Here is a 20,725-nt window from a genome sequence, read left to right as displayed (position 1 = left end):
CTAATGCGATGCCGCAGCCGCTGCCTGCGGTGTGCGAAGCTGAGCTTTCTGGTTCTTTTTGTTTGCATTTTTAACCGCCGCGAATGGATGATTGGTTGGTTGCTATGAGCGTGCTCTTAGAAATAGGCGGTGGGTAGCTCCATCAAGCTCTTGTTACTATTTTCGCGATTGTTCTAGCTATCTTTTTCTAAATAAACAACATTTTCACGGTTTTCAGAGGCCAGCGCCACCTCGTGCTGCCGGGAGGAACCCAGTAGAGCGCGCAGCATGGGTCCTCCACTGTGAGTGGTTTCTCTGTTCGGCTAGAAAACAGCCACGCAGCAGCCACGGTCACGAAAACGCGGTGAGTTTGCAACGAAAAGCTTCGCTTCTAAAATCCCAAGAGCAATCGATCCACTTGCAGCAAAGTGCCATCCGCCATCTTCCCGAACGTACGATAAAACGAACTGTTAGGCATCGCTATTCATATGCTGTTAGGCTGACAGCATAGCCCTGCGCTTAGCTGCTACCCTCACTCTTGTTCTGCTCTGTTCTGCCAATGCTGTTCGCTCCTAGATGCAATTCGAGGTGTCGGTGGCAACTCCGGCGAAAACATTAGGCTCGTATTTTTTAACAGCAGAGATTTCATTGGGATTACAAGCGCTCAGAAAACGTTATAAGCCAATTCTCGGTCTTTCCTGACAAAACTAAACCGAAAAAGACGGATCTTTCAAAAAATTGCGGGCAATTGTAAGGACTACGTGGAGGCGAACTTTGAATTGTGGGGACCAAATAGGGTTAAATGAAAATGCCTAAGGCCTTGTTCTTGGTCCCTTGTGGAACATTTTATAAGACGCATAAGTTTTCCTGCAGAAATTTTAAAAAAGTTGGGTTGTTTCATCCGTCACATCTAAACAAAGTTTAAAGAGTTGATGTTACTTATGTCCTTTGGACATTATCAGTAAGTGCTCATCTTCCTCTAGTTCTGTGCATTGTACGAGACGTGTAGCTGATTCTACAGGTCCCCGCGGCATACTGTACGACGCAGGTTGTTTATCTTGAGAAGTTGGTTCAAGGTTACTTCTTCAAGTTTATTTTGTTCCGGATTGCGATACTGCCGTTATCCACTATGTTTCGCGCTGTCCTAAAATAAAGCCAGAAGAAACGAGCTCATGATTTGATACAAATAGGGGGAAATGGGGAAACTTAATCTGTGACGAGATGTTGACGTTCTAGGATTAATTACAGGCGTTAGAAAGAATTATCAAGCCTTCGTTTTTTTTTCATATTTTCACGCCTCAAACGAGGTCTGTAGTTACATTCCCCGGTGTCTCCGCTTAACTAAACAAGCCACCTTGTTATTATTTAGCGAACAACAGGGGCCCGCTATGGGTAATGAGTAGCTTACATTCAAAGTGTGTGGGTTAATTGCAGCCTTACAGTTACATATCCGGAATCAAGTTTTCCCTAGCTCTATGAGTTTGTTTTGTCACTGGTGGAAAATTTAGCCTGCTGCCCTGGGATACGTACAAGAGCAAGCAAGATCAAATTGAACAGGTTATTGCAAATCTGATAGTGCGAACTAACATCTACTGGATTCACAAGACTCCTTTCACAAGTGGTGCAAAGCCTTGTATATGTTTTTTTTTGCTGTTTTCTAGTGTCCTGAAATTACTTCTGAGAAAACTGTTGTCCTAGGTGGGAGGACACCATCAGGCGTTACTTCCTAAATTTTCTCCTCTCTTCCACTGTGTAACCATGCACTTTATTCAAGCCAATTCATTTCATTCCAATTTACAGCAACATTACATCAGCCGGCAATAAGGCACGCATCATTGATTACGCGGAGGAATAATTACAAATGGTTCCCGTAATTACGGTCGTTGCAGCCAATTACAAGTTTGTGTACTTCGAAGCGTTATTACTGTGCTTTAGTGGCAGCTGGAAAGTTAGTCCTTTGCCCTGGCGTAGCTACCAGTTCAACAAGGACTATACTTAGCAAACATTAATTCGATTGTCATGAGCGTCAGATCATTGTAGCGGTGCGAGCACTTTCGCGGCATTTACTTGTGAATCAGGTGCGGAGTTCTATGGCGAGAGCCGCTGTACAAAGCCCACCTCAACCCTTTTTGTAATCGAGGGCCGCAGACAGACAAATACACACAGAAAGACACGCACAGATACACACACACAGAGATGGATAGACATGCACGACTGAATATGGCACAGCGGCACTGCTCCCGACGTACATCGTGTTCGTCGCAAACGTTGCTCTTCATTCAATCTGCTTCATTTCCCTCATAATATGCACATCCCTATATGACGCAGTGACGCCCCGAGGATGTTCTGTGCTTGGATGTTCCGGGCATAGACATATTTACGCATTGAACACCCCGTAACAGGCACACGCTACATGCACGCGAACCGCGTCTTGTCAGCTCAGGGAAGATGGCGGCCGGTCGCTCGGTTTCGGAATATGAGCTCAGCTCATCCGATTCCAGACTATCGTGTTCTGGTCTACAAGGACTCGTTGCCGGCGCTCGTGTGTCTAGAAACCGGTCTGCGACGTCCCTAAAGTAAGTACCCGCGCAGGCCCCCATCTTCAGAGAGATCTGCGATGGTTGCAGAGTGCGCGTAGTGCTGGTAGCTTCGTATGCGCTCTGCTTTCGACATTTCGTACGCGTTGAAGCGACAGATGCACGGAGGTAAATTGGCTCGCGGTTTCTGCCGCGTTTCCTAACTCCAGCGTTTTCACAGACAGTTTCCGCTTTCATAGAGCTGCGCATGTTCATGTTTACCTGTGCGCGCGTGACACCGCTCTGGTTAACTCAGTTAAAACACGTTGGCGGGCTAGCTGGTCTGAATCCATGATAGAATGTGTAAGCGCGACTGAACAAGGACGTAGAAAGAAGCAGACATACAAAGACCGCGCTGTCTCCGTGTGTCCGTCTCTTCCTACGTCCTTGTTGAGTCACGCTTCAGTCATTGGTAATTTATTTAGTAAAGGAAGGATTACTAGTTCATGCAGCAGATAATTCTACTATCCTTATTTCGTGCAGCAATCTACTAATTTGCAATTGCAATCGGTGCTTCGCCTTTTCGTTGGAACAGCGATATTTCTGTCCACCTTCGCCTCCGCGCCCGGCTGCCGTGCATGTGCGGAGGCCAGCGCCATCTGGACGGTGTTGTTGCAACGAAGCGAGCGTAGTGCGCCTCTCTAAGAATGGCGACACGCTGGAAAAGGGTGTTGTGTTTGAGTTACCGCGTACCAGAATTATGCGTTCTCGTATAATACCATTATAGATGAATGCTACCATGTCTGTAGCTCGTTTTAAGTAGTACTTTCCGATCTTTCTGTGACGCGTTTTACTCGAAGAAATTCAATTAGTTTAGTGACGCCTGTGAGCCACGAGGAGGGCCTGCGTTTGTCGGAATGATTTTTCACTCGGAAGACGCTCGGTGTCGGCGAGGGACGCTGACAGCGGATTTTGTTCGACAACGCACCCTTAACACTACCACTTAATATGCTACATCTTGACAGGTACGGCAGCGCCACGTAGGAGCGGTGACGCGAAACACTGCATCATGACGCTAACGAGCACCGACAGGAAGCGCTTCGGTAATCTCAATGCGTTGGAGCCTCCAACCAGGTGCATGCGATAGAGGCCTTCTGCTTAGCTGACGACGCAGTTTCCGTAGATGGTTACTTTTTCGCGTCTGATTGCCTGTGACGCCTCGTCGCCTACGAAGTTTAGCGTCGACATGCATCAGCATCGCTTACACGCCGCCCAGCGCTATGCTCCCGATGACATCAACTAATGGCTGCGCTAAGTGGCGCAGAAGGGCAACGACGTCGGCGGGCGAATCTAGCTTTTGTCCAATGAGAGGCAGGCCAACATGAAGCAGAACTCGGCGTGTTTGTAGCGCAGGCTGTGGACTGTGGCACTCGTATTCCTGAAGCTCAGCGCGTCGCAACTCAACTGGCTGCAACAGACACTCGTAGCACAATGCTCGCGCCTTCGCCCAAGCGACTCGGCAGCAGGACGCCATGCGCCAAGCAATCCTGTAACATGGACGCCATCCCTCAAATCCTGCGCTTTTGCTGCAGCGCACGTGAGTTCACGAAGCGGACATGCAAACTCACTTTCATGTTCTACTGATTCCAATGAAATAATTATAAACCATATAATTTCTTTCATCCAATTTCATTTATATGTAATTGCTACATTGACTCAAAATAAACAAGCGGTTTGCCCTAACCTTTACTTGTTGTCATTGTGTGTTAGCTTTCTGCGCTTACACCTTTGACGAGTGGCCTGACGAATGCGCTATGATTCGCGGTCTTTCTTCCGCGACCGCTTGACATGAAATCATTTGAAAAACCAGGCTCCTACCACTTCTGTTCTCTTTTACTCTTAAATTTTTTTTCCATCCGAAGCGCTTGAAATTCATAAGTTGCATAAAATTGAGCTAGCCCAGCTTTCTTCAATTGCTTCTTCACTTTTGACTGGTGCGGCGGGTACGACTCAGCGCAAGGGCGCTTTGTTGACCTGGTAGGCGATGTGGTAAACCCATACTGACGTAGCAGCCCTTGTGCAAACCATGATGCGATGCCGTGCAACACATGCTGTCGCAGAGCCAGAAGTGCCCAGTTGGACTCGAAGTGCCTGGATTGTCGGTACTAGAGTGAGTCATTTAGGTCCCGATGAATGCGTGTTTGAAAGACAAGTCCGTGAACTAGCGTATCAGTGATGAGCGTGAATGTAGCCTGTGCATCGGAAGTGCCTCTACTATACCGGAACACCATCCTGAGGCCTCGTATAGGGCGTCCTATGGCCATCCTAGATCTCCACGTAGTGTACACATTGTGACGTCGTTAACGGGTAGAAAAAACACACTGATGGTAACCATGTGGAGATGAATTCCTTCTCCGATATTGCACACGGACAAACAATAAACATACGGGATGGCGCAGTAGTAGCGTTTCTTGGAACTAATTTTGGTAGAGCAGCCTGTCTATTTCCTTGTGATAGCCTCGTATACTACACCAATAGTACAGGAAGCTAACGTATGCAAGTAACACATTGTGAATTCAGCCGCCCTCATGGCAATTGTTTTTTGCTAGGTATACAGAACAGCCCCTGTGGTGTGTGTGTCGTGTACACTCTGTGACGTCGTCAGCATGTGGCAAAAGAGCAGCGATCATATTTTTGTGTATATGACTTAGTTCGCATATGTTGCGCACGTACAAATAATACACATTCGGGACGGCGTAATAGTAGCGTTTCTTGAACAAAGTTTTCATAGAAGAGGCTCTCCATGTCTTATAATCTCGTATACTATATCAAGAGAGACGAAGGGAGGGTGGACCTGTCAACGGAACCAATTTTCGTAGAGGAGCCTCTCTATCTGTTAGTGATAGTCGCGCATACTAGAGGAAACCATATCAGGCGACTAGGTGTCAATGGAGCCACCTATGAGGATTTGTTCCCTGCTAGTTATGCTGAACACCCATTAAAATGGCCCGGGGATTGCCTCAGCTTCGCCTTATTAAATTCTAACAGTCATTAGGTATATAAAAGCAGCAGTATAGCGTTGTCGATGTACTTCCTCTGCTGTGTGAGCTCTTTATTTCATTTTTGTATACTGATTATATCATAGCAAGGAGCAATATTTCCGCCGCAAAATCCAATCTGCCGGAAGCGCGGTGACATTAGTGCCATTCTGCATTAACATTGTGGAGCAGGAGATGCTTCATCAAAATAATTGCAGTCACGTGTAAAAGGCGAAGCACCGCTTGTGATAGATTATTACTGGATACCTGTACGAAGTAAGCATAGTAGTTTTCTAGGTCGTAGAAATTTGTGAACGTTCGCTAACTAACTAAATTACCAATGATGGAATATGTAAGCGTGACTCAACGAGGACGTAGATTGGAACCGACATACAAGGACAGCACCGTCGTTCTGTCTGCTTGTTTCCACGTCCTTATTCAGTCGCGGTTAAACATTCTATCAGGGGTTCAAACCAACTAGCACGTCAACGCGTATGTCCAAATTAACCAGCACGGTGTCACGTACGTGTGACACATGACATGACATGAGCCCATCCCACTCGATGACAGTGGAAAGTGTCTGAAAACGCCGGACTTGGGAATCACGAAAACAGCCGTGAGCCAATTGACCTCCGCTCATATGTCGCTTCAACGTCAACGAAACGTCGAAGACACAGCCCATGCGAAGCTGCTGGCACTGCGTTCACTCTGCAAACACCGCAGATCGCTTTCAAGACACAAAAGCGCCTTCAACGTCTCTCTATCGACAGTAAAATAATTTACACCCTTGATGGTGAAAATTGCGAAACATAACACCCTTGAAAGGTGTTTTCATTCAAGAAACATATCATCAGCATGACTTTTTGCGAAGCATAGGGCAGTTCTTGGTGTCATAACACCCTTTTACCCGCCAAAAGGGTGCACTGACTAAGAATATTGGGGGTGGGTGCAAGGGTGTTTTTGTTTGTTTTTATTACATTCACAAACATACAGTTGCACTAAAAGATAGCGCGTCCCACGGCACTACAAACAATTGGCGGATCCAGAAGCGGGCCCTCCCCTACCCAAACCCCTTCCCCCCGAGACATGTCGGGCTTCTAAGGCCGACAAAGCTCCTGAAAAGAGTCCCCCTCCAATTCACTGTCTGTTTTGATGAGCCATATTAAATATGTCCTGCGAAAAACCTGTTGCTGAAGCTGTACTATCTATTATGTAATAGTGTTCTAGGTGGCACACAGTTCTCAAATGTCGTCACGCACAAATTCCGTAGAATCCAAAAGCGCGCACCTACTCTTTCTAGTATTGAATATTTAACCGAAAGAAAAATGTTCAAAACGTTTTCAGCCAGGCAGAACTAGTGCAGCTCTTGCTTTTGGGACGCCAGGAATCGAACAAAATGAATAGAACACGTGACAGCATCAGATTATAACATCACGTGACAGCATCAGATTATAACAACGACCACTCACGGTGCTGTCCACCTTGGGGAGTCGTTGTATTTGTCCTTTCGTTTGAGTGGTCTTTGGCCCCGCTCGCTCACCCGCATTAAAATAAAAAAGGAAAAGCGAGAACTGGATTCGCTTCCGTTGCACTTTCACGACACCATGCAAAGAAAGAAATACTTTTTCTAGTTGGAAACTTAAGGTTCTCTTGTCATTGCGCACATGTAAAATTTCGTGGTATCGCCCATACATTTAGAAAGCTATTATGCAAGTACTTCTATATCTGTCGTTCGTCCAAGCTATTTTAAATTTTCGTGAGCACACCAAATCAGAAATATGAGCATTGTGAAATTTTTGAAAATGCCAATTAAGGCTTTTTCCCCCCATCTCTCTTTCTCAGTGCGTAAAACAAAAGAGAGACTCGCAAGTACCTCTCCATCTTATACAACCAGGAAGGGCCGCGTCTCTTTACAGATGAGTGTCCAAGCGAAAAAAAATAATGAATCGAGAAAATGAATTCACTTACACGCACTTACCAGCCCGCCATTGCCATTCCATTTGACTTGATATCAGGCAATGTTCATGCGAATAAATTTCCAGTGTAACTACCCGTAAACGCAGAAAATGGCTTAGAGGTAGCCTAAAATAAAGAGCTTGGAAAGTAATACAGACGGTATTTTAAAATAATATGTTTTTTATGCCTTGAAAACGAAACCTACATAGCAGTAACTTCCACCGATGGGTGTTGTTGCTATCGCTGCTAAGTCTCGCGGCGGGGCGCAAGATGCATGTGTGTGTTCTCCGTGACAGTCTTGAAATCCCCCAATTTAGTTTTTTAATTATCGGTTAATGAACCACCGAAAGTCACAGTGACGAAAAAAAGAACATAACACAGCAGAGGATATTAAACTCTGCCATCGACGATAGGTTGCTGATGCACAATACATAAAAAGCATCCTGCTAGCTCACACATGATTTGTCGGGGAAAAATAAATATGGAACATTAAACAGGCACGAAACTTATGTACTACAAATGAATGAAGATGCTTGATTAGGAGGCTACAAGGGAAGACTAAACGCGAAAAGCCAAATGAACACACAGGAGGACCAGACAGCTCAGACGGCCAAGTATTCCACAAGTCGACTGCGAAATATGTCATGGTTAAACTGAGAAGCAATGTTATCCAGCGGAACGTTCCATAGATAGCCAGCATAAGGAAGAGCTGAAAATTGAAAGCGGATGTAGTTCGAGAAATGCGGGTGCAGCTGAACTCATTGTGCAGTCGTCGTGACGGGCAGGATGCTCTTTGCAGATTTTATAGACCAAGTATGTGAATAGACCAACTATAGGAATGGGATGAATTGAATGGATAGAGGCGGGTGCGAGCAATTCATGCTTCAGTTGGCGGCATTTAGACTATTGTTTCTCTGACGCGTTTAACAGCGGTCCGGTAGCACGCCAAGGTCCAATATGTCACCCAACCAAGTTCGCGCACTACGTGGCACATGCGGCATAAAGGATGTTCCACTTCCGCACTAAGGACGTGAGCGGTGGCGCTGACTAACACTCCAAAGGATAACTATAGTAAACACATGCAAACGCCAAAAACTTGGACGGGAAAAGCGTCGCCACGGTAGTGAAATTAGGAAGGGCATTTTACGCGTAATGCGAACAGACGGGTTCACATCCAACGTGCGGCCAGTTGAAATCCGTAAAAATATCTGAAAGATTCTTACACCTCATCTTTAACAGTGGAATGCGAAAGCATTCAGAGATCTCTGACGGCTTGTAGCGCTCCCAGCAACTGCCGCTTTCTTTTTTATTTCTCCACGTTTGCCTCCGCGCGCCGCTGCCGCGCATGCGCTGAGGCGAGCGCCACCTGGATGCTGTTGTTGCAAGGAACCGAGGAGGGCGCATTCCTCTATGAATCGTGAAACGCTGGAAATGGGGTTTCTGTTTGAGTTACCGCGTAGCAGAATCACGCTTTCTCGTATATTCAACTTACAGTCCGACGTTGCCACGTCTGTAGGTTGTCTTTAGGTTGTACTATACGAGTTTTCTGACGCGTTTTACTTGGAGGATTTCAATTACTTTAGTGACGCCTGTGCTCCACGCGGAGGGCCTACGTGTTTCGAAATTATTTTAATCTGGGTACCAGGGCACACTGGCATAACAGGGAACCAAGAGGCGGATAGGATAGCTCGAGGGCATACCAACCGGGCGTTCGACACATCCAACCTTGAGGAACCCGAGTCAGTACCCATGGGCTACTCAGATATACTAAATTATTATAAAGGGGTCAGACTGAAGTACCCACCCCCGGATAAGGATCTAAGCAGAGAGGATGCTGTTGCATGGCGACAACTGCAGACGGGTACTTTCCCGAATCTAAACCTTCTGAATAAAATTTTCCCGACACAATATGAGGCTAAGTGCCCATGGTGCGGAGAGAAGCCAGATCTGTACCACATATCATGGGCCTGTCAAAATATTGAGTCCCCAACTATCTATAAAATTAAAAACCCGAGTGCGGAACAGTGGGAGATTATGCTTTCCAGCGTAAGCTTCAACGGCCAAAAGCGCCTGGTAGAGCGAGCTCGCGGGTTGGCCATACTCAGTGGAGCCTTGGACTAGGGCACCAACCCTGTGATTGCAGACAGAAGAATCCATCGGAAGATGGAAGACCCCGTCTGAAGCCGCGAAGATCTCTTTTCCTGAGCCCAATAAATGTTTTCCGATCCGATCCGATCACTCTCGATGCGGTCGGTGCCGACGCTGGACGCCGACACCGAATTTTGTGCGACACGGGATCTTTAACACCACCAGGTTTATGTGCTATATATTGGCAGGAGAGACGCCACCACTGTGCAGCGTTGACGCGAAGCACTGCATCCTGAGGCCAAGGAGCGCCGACAGTGAGCGCTTCTGTAGTCTCAGCGCAGTGAAGGCTCCAAGGTGGTGTAGCCTGGTGTAGGCGGTGTAGGCCTTCTGCTCAGGTGACGGCGCGCTTTCTACACATCGTTTTTCCTCCGCGTTTGTTTAGCCTGTGACGCCTCGTGGCCTACAGAGTTTAGCGTCAGCATTCATCAGCACTGCTTACACGCAGCCAACTGCTTCGATCGCGATGGCATCAACTAGGAGAACTGCTGCGTCAAGAAGCGCAGAAAGGCAACGACGTTCGCGGGCGAATCTCGAAGCCAGCTCGAAGCAGTACGTCATCGCGTGTTTGCGGCACAATCTCGGATCTATGGCACTCATATTCCTCAAGCTGAGCACGTCGCTACTAAGCTGGCTGCCAAACACACTAAGGAACAATACAAGGATGCTCGTACGCTCACCGAAGCGATTCCATAGCACGACGCCGCTGGCGAACGGGACGCCGTACGCCAAGCAATCCGGCAACACGGTCGCCAGCCACCAAATCCTCCACCTTTCCCTGAAGCGGACTATGAGTGCACAAAGCAAACACGCAAGACATTCTGTGAAGACACGTTTCCATTTGATGTTCTACCGATTCTTATGAAAGAAGTTTAAAACATATCTTTTTTTCACCCAATTTCACCTATTTATTATTGCTACATTTCACTTGAATAAACAAGTAATTTCCCCTGCGCTTTCCTTGTTGTCCGTGTGTGTTGGCTTTGTATAGTTACACCTGAGCTGAGCACCTGGACACTTATGCCATTGTTCTAGGTCTTTTGTTCTGCGCCTTGTCGACATGAAATCAGTTGAAGAACTAGCGTCCTGCCACTTCTGATCTCTTTTATTCTGATTTTTTTGTTCAGTCGGAAACAATGGAAATTCGTTAGTTACATAAAATTCAGCTAGCCCAGCTTTCTCGCATTCGTTCTTCACTTTCGATTGGTGCGGCGGATGAGACTGAACGCATTGGCGCTATATTGATGTGGTAAGCGTTGTGGTAAGCCCATGCTCACGTAGCAATCCCTGAGCAAACCGTGATGCGATTACATTAAATGACTAGTTCGATTCGGAGTACATGGATCGTCAGTACTAGAGTGAGTTAGTTTGGTTCAGATGAATGGATATTTGTAGAAGGAGTCGTTGACCCACTGTAACGGTTCTGAACGGGAATGTAGCCTTTGTACCCGAAATTACCAGTCCCATGGGGGCACACCATCCTCCGGGATCATGTAGGGCGTCCTGTCGACGTTCTATGTAGCGACGCAGTGTACACACCGCGACGTGGTCACCGCGCGGAAAGGACATACCGAATGGTAGCAGTCTGTATATGACTTTGTTCCCAGATGTTGCCCTCGTATAAGTAATAAACATACGGGAAAGCGTAGTAGTATTGTTTCTTGGAACTACTTTTGATGGAGGAGCCTCTCGATCTGTTTGTGATAGTCTCGTATACAACATCAATAATAAAGCAAGATTGAAGAGGAAATTTATTCAACCGTAGGCACACCTACAACTGTGGTAAGAACGACAAGTACAATATGAGGTACATCACATGCAATACATCATACTTGATGTTAACAAGGTGGTACGACAACGGAGTGTTTGTGAATGGAGCCGACTACTCTGCATTCGTTCACGCGTATGGATCGTGAACATCCCCCACAATTGCCTCAGTTTCGACTCACTAAATTCTATTGCTCATGCTCTACTTACAAGCAGGAGTATAGCGATTTCAAGGCACTTTGTCAGCTGACTGCGTTCTTTAATTCATTCTTTGTATATTAGGCATTTGATAGCGATGAGCAGTAATTCCAACAGTAAATGCAAGTTGTTGCCGCGTAATAACCAAGTCGCAAAGTGCTTTCACTTCGGTAATGCATGACCTTAGGTCAGATAACTGCCATCGCTGCATGAACGTGGAGGAGGAGACAATTCATAAAAAAAAATCGCAGTTACTCCTTGAATGAAAAGCACAGATGGCGATAGCAAATTAGGAGATAGCTTTACGAAGTAAGGATAGTAGCTTTATCGGCAGTATAAACTTCCAAACATTCGCTTACTAATTAAATTGGCAATGATAGAATGTGTACGCGACACTCAACAAGGACGTAGAAATACGCACAGAAAGCGATATATCCTTTTTTGTACGTCCTCGTTCAGTCGAGCCAACACATTCTATCATGGACTCAAACCAACTAGCCCGTCAACGTGTTTAACTAAAGTAAGCGGCATGGTGCCACGCGCGCATAGGTAAACAGGAACACATCTCGGTCGATGACAGCGGAAAATGTCTGCGAAAACGCTGGAGTTAGGAATCACGGCAGCAGCCGCGAGCCAATTGATCTCCCTGCATGTGTCGCTTCAACACGTACAAAACGTCGAAAGCACAGCGCATACGAAACTACCACCACTACACGCCCTCTGCAAACATCGCAGAGCGCTTTGAAAGTGAGACCCGCGCGGGCGCCCATCTTGACCACGTCGCAGATCGCTTTCACAACTCACGAGCGCCGCGAACGCGTCCCTACGGTGTCCGCGATTCGCGTTGCCAACAGCGCAGAAGACGCCACGGTTGTCTCCACTCTTCACGGAGCGGTGTGCGAGGAGGTCATCGAGGCACCCTTATCAGCCGCCGTGGAAGAACGCCCCTCCTCCCTCTCCTCACCCCCTGCCTCGGGCGCCACCGGAGAGGGAGAGCCTCCGGGCCGCTGCCCTCACGCGCGCACGCGAGAATGAACCGCATTCGCAGTCTCACCCCCCACAGTCTTTCACTAATACAAAACATCACGGTGGCCTCGACGGCAGAAATGGTCCTGCAGTGTCCATATAATTGCAATCGCAATGAAAAGAAGGTGTGGAAATCCGATGCACGGATGGAGCTACTATAGGCGAACATTTCATCAGCCAAAGAGGCAAAATGGCGCATCAAAAGCGACGCGCCGCATATATATAGTTCAGTGACGAACGCGCCCCTCAGGCAGGGATAGCTAATACGTCTGACACACGAACGCGCAAACAAACACTCTTTTACCTAAGGGAGCTCTCACCAAGTTGAAAGAGTTTTTACTGAAGAGGTGTTGTGCAGCAGACACACGGCGCCGACGAACTCTTTTCATTGCTTCCTTCAGGACACGCTACCGAGAGCGTGCCGGTAGAGTACGAAACAAAATCAGCCAATAATGAACGGATATATCTCGAAATATAAAATTAAAGCTTCTTGTGGTACGCATACTTAAAATAAAATTAACAAGGCCAGATTAAGAAACGCCAATGCCTCGTCCGTGCGGCACGCGTCTGTAGGCGTCGTCACGTGACATCCCCGAACCGTTCGACAAGCTTACGGCTGCACAAAAAATATTAGCATTACAGGGATTGCTAAACCTTCTGCGAGACATAAAATTAATTTTTAAGGTGAGCCTAAGTGACAGAAAAATGCGTGTTTGCCTATTTCTTTTATAATTGCTGGCGCACACCGGTTTCGAGCCTTTTCTTACCAAAACAACAATATGGCGAAATGAAAAGTATTCCGCGCTTGTTTTCAAGAGAATATCTTTTTCTGGTGTGCAGCACCGCATTTTGGTGTGGCGTAAGAAACTAAAGATACGTGGCCAATTTGTGGCTAGCAGACGCGCAGACGGAAATTTCGCTTCGGTGTGTGTAAACGGTTGCCGACTCTTCAAGTGGAAGAACGGTCCCTGATCGATGAAGGTAAAGAAAGCAAGTTATAAGTTGTCGCCTATCTATGCTTCTGTGTTTCATTATTTTCGTACAGAAACCACTTGACAGGTGACGGCGCAAGTGCCATGTAGGAGGTCCAGCGCTGCCGTTTCCTGATCCTCTGCTACGGCGCCGGGTGTGCTGTGACATTACGCAGCGAAATTTGCTCCGCGTGCGCCAAGAAACCGCGTGCGTGTCAGTTACTCTTTTGGCTAGCTAGCGTGCGGTGCGCAATGTTCCTGATTTTAGGCTAAACTAAAAGTACCAACAGTTTTAGCTGACAATTAACGAATTCACCTTCGTAAGCAGTCCCTCCACGCTTGGCGCTGCTGGATACGCTACGGCGAAGATAGTTTTGGCCGCGCATCCGTCATCACCCTAAGCTTAGTTTCCCGTTATAGCAGAAGTTCTTCCCAGTTATAGCAGAAGTTGCCTAGCAGCTTTAAACTATTGGATTTTAGTTTCGTTCTTATGGCCATTCCGCAGAAAAATTAAGCCAGAATAAAAAGATTGCTCCATTGCTTCATCCTTCACGAGATTATCCGAAGCTTTCGTGGATCAAGAAAACTAGCTCAATAAACTGATTCCTTGTATTCTGAGCCAGTTATTGCGAAACCTGCAATGCTTAGCATACTTGATGAATGTAGAGCAGCCGTAAAATTTTCGACTTTCCTTATTGAAATTTGAGGGCATATTTCTACATGAATGTCTACAGCGAAGTGTAAACGAAACTCACCTGCACAAATTAAACGTACTAGTTTAAGAAAGCAGTTCCCCCTTTTGTCATGTGCAGAAGAAATTCGATAGTGAATGGGCTTTCCATGTCGTGTTTCCGTAAACGTGAAACGAAGTCGTTTGGCGTGGATGTGTTGCCAATAGAACATGACACTCAAACATGGGGCCGTGCGCTTCTGCTTTGTGCCATTGCGGATTGTTCCTTCACACAACTAGCAACGTCGGCGAAAATTTGCCAACTAGCTTTTCAAGATTTTCTGATAATGTATCTTTCTTTAAAGGTTGTACGCCGCCGCAACTTGGTCAAAATTGGAAAATATACGCAACAGAGTCCGCAGGTGTCATTCACCGACTAAGAAATGATACACAAAGGCATCGCAAGCCAGCGAAGTTAAAGAGCTGCCCGAGGAATACCGCACGGGAAGCACTAGAGAAGTTGATGTATCATGTCAGCCCAGAGTTCTACCAACTCTTGCAGTGCCAGGTGACGCTCCATTATCTCATCCCGCCGCGGTTGCTCAGTGGCTATGGTGTTAGGCTGCTGAGCACGAGGTCGCGGGATTGAATCCCGGCCACGGCGGCCGCATTTCGATGGGGGTGAAATGCGAAAACACCCGTGCACTTAGATTTAGGTGCACGTTAAAGAACCCCAGGTGGCCAAAATTTCCGGAGTCCCCCACTACGGCGTGCCTCATAATCAGAAAGTGGTTTTGGCACGTAAAACCACATATATTATTATTATCCATTATCTCAAGAGGAAGTGAAGAACATGGATAAAATTTTCCGTACCACTTTGGCGCTGTCACGCAGTGTTGCGGTGTGTCCGCTGTACTTAAAGATGAGCTAAACAATAGTGTGCGATAAGAATTCTCTTGTTCTAATCAATAAACGAGGAGAAAGGGGGTTAACCGAGGGGCCCGATTTTTATTAGTCACATAATAAGAAGCCAACAAACACTGACACCATGGACAACATAGGGGAAAATAATGGAAATTAAAGTGGATGAAAAAACAACTTGCCGCAGGTGGGAACCGAACCCACAACCTTCGCATGTTGTCCTTGGTGTCAGTGTTTGATGGCTTCTAATGATTGTTCTACTCAATGTCCCTTAGACCTGCTGTCTATGCGGCGTGACGAGACAGTGTGAGCAAAAAAACCGCTTCAGGAAAGAAAGTTCTAAAAGCTTGAAAATGAAAACAAAATTCCTGACATAATATTTTCTTTGTAATTCGGATAGCTCTTAGGACGGTCTACTGACTAGCCTATGTTTTGAAAATATCTAGGCATATTTCGATATTTGCATAAAAATCGTGCCATGTGTGCCATGGCACGATCGTGCCATGTGTAATGTAATTGACCGCCATTGCTCCCATACTTGCACCCTCCTCTAAATCATTACATAGCTATGGTGCTTTGGTCTTTAGATGCTGGAATCTTGTTGAGCTTACTTCAGTAAAATTGTGCAAGTACTAGTGCTGCTAAGCACTGTTGACTTCACTGTTTCATTAGTAGAACAACATTGGGAGTGGGAAAACTATCCGCAAAGTCATGAATAAACTTTATAACCAAAGAAAACATGCTGCGCACGACAGGAGTGTTCTAGCAAATTTCAAACGCTTTCGCCTCTTTATTGTGTCCACACCTAGATGTTCATAACGAATGAGCTGCATCCAATGTTGTAACTTGTAACATAGCTTTAATACCGTTCCTATCCTTCAAACAGATTACACGTACCTTAGCCTATCATCATCATCATCACCATCAGCCTGGTTACGCCCACTGCAGAGCAAAGGCCTCTCCCATATTCCTCCAACAACCCCGGTCATGTACTAATTGTGGCCATGCCGTCCCTGCAAACTTCTTAATCTCATCCGCTCACCTAACTTTCTGCCGCCCCCTGCTACGCTTCCCTTCCCTTGGAATCCAGTCCGTAACCCTTAATGACCATCGGTTATCTTCCCTCCTCATTACACGTCCTGCCCATGCCCATTTCTTTTTCTTGATTTCAACTAGGATGTCATTACCTCGCGTTTGTTCCCTCACCCAATCTGCTCTTTTCTTATCCCTTAACGTTACACCTGTCATTCTTCTTTCCATAGCTCGTTGCGTCGTCCTCAATTTGAGTAGAACCCTTTTCGTAAGCCTCCAGGTTTCTGCCCCGTACGTGAGTACTGGTAAGACACAGCTATCATACACTTTTCTCTTGAGGGATAATGGCAACCTGCTGTTCATGATCTGAGAATGCCTGCCAAACGCACCCCAGCCCATTCTTATTCTTCTGATTATTTCCGTCTCATGATCTGGATCCGCAGTAACTACCTGTCCTAAGTAGATGTATTCCCTTACCACTTCCAGTGCCTCGCTGCCTATTGTAAATTGCTGTTCTCTTCCGAGACTGTTAAACATTACTTTAGTTTTCTGCAGATTAATTTTCAGACCCACTCTTCTGCTTTGCCTCTCGAGGTCAGTGAGCATGCATTGCAGTTGGTCCCCTGAGTTACTAAGCAAGGCAATATCATCAGCGAATCGCAAGTTACTAAGGTATTCTCCATTAACTTTTATCCCCATTTCTTCCCAATCCAGGGGAGGTATTCTGTAGGAGTCCACCTAGTGGACTGTCCATTTCGGCCGCTGCCGATTGGCTGGGGCCGTTTGTCTCATCCTCCCTCGCACAGCTGCATCCAATTAGCAGCGGCCGAAATGGACAGTCCACTAGGTGGACTCTTACAGAATAACCCCCCAGGTCTCTGAATACCTCCTGTAAACACGCTGTGAATAGCATTGGAGAGATCGTATCTCCCTGCCTGACGCCTTTCTTTATTGGGATTTTGTTGCTTTCTTTATGGAGGACTACGGTGGCTGTGGAGCCGCTATAGATATTTTTCAGTATTTTTACATACGGCTCGTCTACACCCTGATTCCGTAATGCCTCCATGACTGCTGAGGTTTCGACAGAATCAAATGCTTTCTCGTAATCAATGAAAGCTATATATAAGGGTTGGTTATATTCCGCACATTTCTCTATAACCTGATTGATAGTGTGATTATGGTCTATTGTTGAGTAGCCTTTACAGAATTCTGCCTGGTCCTTTGGTTAACAGAAGTCTAAGGTGTTTCTGATTCTATTTGCGATTACCTTAGTAAATACTTTGTAGGCAACAGACAGCAAGCTGATCGGTCTATAATTTTTCAAGTCCTTGGCGTCCCCTTTCTTATGGATTAGGATTATGTTAGCATTTTTCCAAGATTCCGGTACGCTCGACGTTATGAGGCATTGCGTATGCAGGGTGGCCAGTTTCTCTAGAACAATCTGCCCACCATCCTTCAACAAATCTGCTGCTAGGCCGCCGTCACTCGTTCACGCGGCTAGCAGTGGCATAACAAAATACGAATGGAAAAGGTTTTAACAACGTACAAAAAACGTCCAGCGGCTTTACCATGTAATGAAGACGAAACGGTTGCGCCAGACGCTGGCAGAAGTGTGTAACGATTCCCGGGCGCATTTTACAGAACCGCGTGCCCGGCTACGGGACCTGACTAGGCTTCGGACGAGTTGGGTCATGCCGCCCGTCGAGATGCTAGCTTGCTGCTAGCCCCAGCCATATTTCACAGCGTAGCTGTAGAACTCTACCGTCCAAGGAAATTTTTGTGTTTTTGTGGCAAGCAAAAGCTCCTCGTGCATGAGCCGATCCGAGAGATAGTGCGATGCCGGGTCAACCCTCGGCGGAAGTGAAGCAGGCGTTAAACACTCCGCATACGTGGACCGATCCCAGAGATAGAGCAATGCCGGTCCGACCCGCGGCGGTGGTGCAGTTCACCATTAGGGACCCACATACGGAGCTTCGCTGGCCATCCTTCTTCAGAAAGTAGAACGGGCACTGACATTTTTTTTCTTGCTTACTGTGCTCTGCCATCTACACTCATAAACATTTGTGCCATTTTGGGTGTATATGTGCCACAAAACAATAATCGTCATCTCTCTTGCCCGCATTTCCTTTCAGGCATCACACTCATAGACAGGGCGCTGTTCTTGTCCTGTGTGCCTGTGTGTAGTGTTCCTTGACACAGCGTACAGCGTCTGCGAAAATTTGCCAACTAGCCTGACAAGATGTTCTCATGATGTGTATGCCTCTACAGCTTCTACACTACCGCGGCGATGTCAAAAGCGGAAAATATACTCAACAGAAACCCCAGGCGTCGTCAACAGACTGAAAGATGATACACACAAAGGTATCGCCAATCAGCAAAGTTAAAGTGCTGCCTGAAGAATAGCACGAGGCAACTACACGAAAAGGTGATGTATCATGCGAGCCCAGAGTCCTACCAACTATTTCAGTGCCAGGTGACGCTCCATTATCGTAACGACTTCCTCTAACGAGATGGATAAATTTTTCCGCACCACGTTGGTGTTGTCGCGGAATTCTGCGGTGTGTCCGCTGTTCTGGAAGACGAGCTAAACAGCAGTGTACTATAAGAAATATCTTGCTCTAATAAATGTCGCTTCGACCTGCTGCAGTAGTTCCGCATTGCGTGTGATACGCTGCAAATCAATGGCAGCCATCTAAATCTCAAAAAACGGCCTCAGAGAAACCCCCTTGCAAAAAGAAAACTCGAAAGCTTGAAAAGTAAAAAGAAAAAATCTCACTGATATTTTTTTTGTGTAATTCCGATAGCTCGTACGGCGGTCTCCTGATTTACATACCCTTTGAAAATGTCTAGGTATGTTTCAATGTCTACATAAACATTCCGCAACGTAATCTTTCTGCGGACTGTCATTGCTCCCACACTTGCACCCTCCTCTTCAAAGATTATCACATAGCTACCACACCTTGGTCTTGAGACGCTAGAATCTGCTTGAGCTTACCTCCGTAATGGTGTGCAAGTTCTACTCTTGCTCAGCACTTTTGACTTAAGTGTTTCATTAAGTGGAACCTTTAGCTCGGGCTAACCTCCGAAGTGGCCTATTCAAACACATGTAAAACGAAAAAACCCTTTTCTGAGATAACCCCTGGACCGATTTTGATGACCTTTATTGCATTTGAAACAGAAGACTAAATTCTAGTGACTGATTCAAGCGCAATTTAGGTTGTGCATTTCGTGAAAACGATTTTCAACAATTCGATAGTTAGACAGGAATAGACGCACGAAGTTTGTAATTTAATAGCTCGGCATCAAGAAAAGATATCTTGGTTCTGCAAACTGCATCCATTAGATCATTTAAAGCGTACAAATGCTATATCTCAGTTTATATCTTGAATTTGTTACGGGTTGTACAAGGGGTTTGCAAAAGCTGTTTTTCCATGATTCTGGATTTTTTAGATTCACGAATAATCTGTCGATTTTGTCCGGTTTAGATGTACTATCAGATGCGTTTCATTGAATTGTGATATCAATCTTCCTTGCTGAGTTACGCAGTTGTAAACATTATAGTTCTGCCAACTTGAAATAAAAACTGAGTATCTGAATAAAAAATTCGAAAGCAACATTTAAGTGCTTCTTTTATATACAACAAATCTCGTGAAATTTAGTGGAGTGATCGCTGGTAAAAATGAATCATCCTTTTACGTGTATTTAGATTGGAGCACCTCAGCTAAAGCTTCCTCCTCTTAATAGAGTAAAAGTGCGAGGGGAGAGATCTTTCGGCAAAGACCCGAATATAGTTATTAAGCAAAGGAAACAAGCAATATACGAAAGTTGAAGAGCTTTCGCCTCCTTATAGAGTCCACAAAAAATTCTCATGATGGATGACGTCCTGCCAATGATGAAGCTCGTAACATAGCTCTAATACCTGTCCATGCTTCAAACAGGTCGAACGCAACTTAGCCTGTAGGATCTTTTTAAAAAAAGGGTGTGATGTACACTATGCGTTTTAGAAGAAGGTCTTTAAAACAATTCAAAAGAGACTTGTCTTGAGCGGGTTGCACTGATGCATTGAATGCAGCAGACTCGCGTTGCTTTTAGAAAATATGTCTGAATGTCTCGAAGCTGCGCATTTAATAATACATTTGTGCATCACTCTGTCCTTGCCCAAACTCTACTGACGATGAACCGCCCATTGACGCATGCTACTCCTGCATTTACTGTTTGACAAACGAATAGTATCACAATTATTAAGAAACATATCTGCAGTATGTTCGCGAGGATTTACTATTGATAGCTTGCTCGCAAAGTTACAGATCTGTATCAAGTTTTAGTGGTCTTATATGTTGTATAGCGAAAGAAAACCAGATATAAAAAGAGACTGCAAATATTGTCAATACGATTTTCTAGATATTTATCGGCTCATTAGCACAAGGAGCGCTTTGCAGAAAATTGACTAGGTATAGCGAGTTCTTTCGTCTAGCAAGTATGCCCGTTGTATGGAATAAATAAGGA

The 20,725-nt window shown here is 45.9% G+C and overlaps 1 long non-coding RNA gene across 2 annotated transcripts in view; it reads left to right on the top strand.

Annotated features, from left to right (window-relative positions):
* Positions 1-217: 217 nt before the first annotated feature.
* The window catches only part of LOC139048486 (uncharacterized), a 79,519-nt gene continuing 59,011 nt past the window's right edge, over positions 218-20,725 (top strand). For both annotated transcript variants that reach the window (XR_011507736.1, XR_011507737.1), the window contains exon 1: positions 218-343. This is a non-coding gene — a long non-coding RNA (uncharacterized lncRNA). The remainder of the gene's footprint in view (positions 344-20,725) is intronic.

The sequence above is a fragment of the Dermacentor albipictus genome, chromosome 8 (assembly GCF_038994185.2).
Source record: "Dermacentor albipictus isolate Rhodes 1998 colony chromosome 8, USDA_Dalb.pri_finalv2, whole genome shotgun sequence".
Taxonomy (NCBI): domain Eukaryota; kingdom Metazoa; phylum Arthropoda; class Arachnida; order Ixodida; family Ixodidae; genus Dermacentor; species Dermacentor albipictus.
The sequence above is the reverse complement of the archived record's forward strand: the minus strand, read 5'-3'. Positions and strand labels throughout refer to the sequence as shown.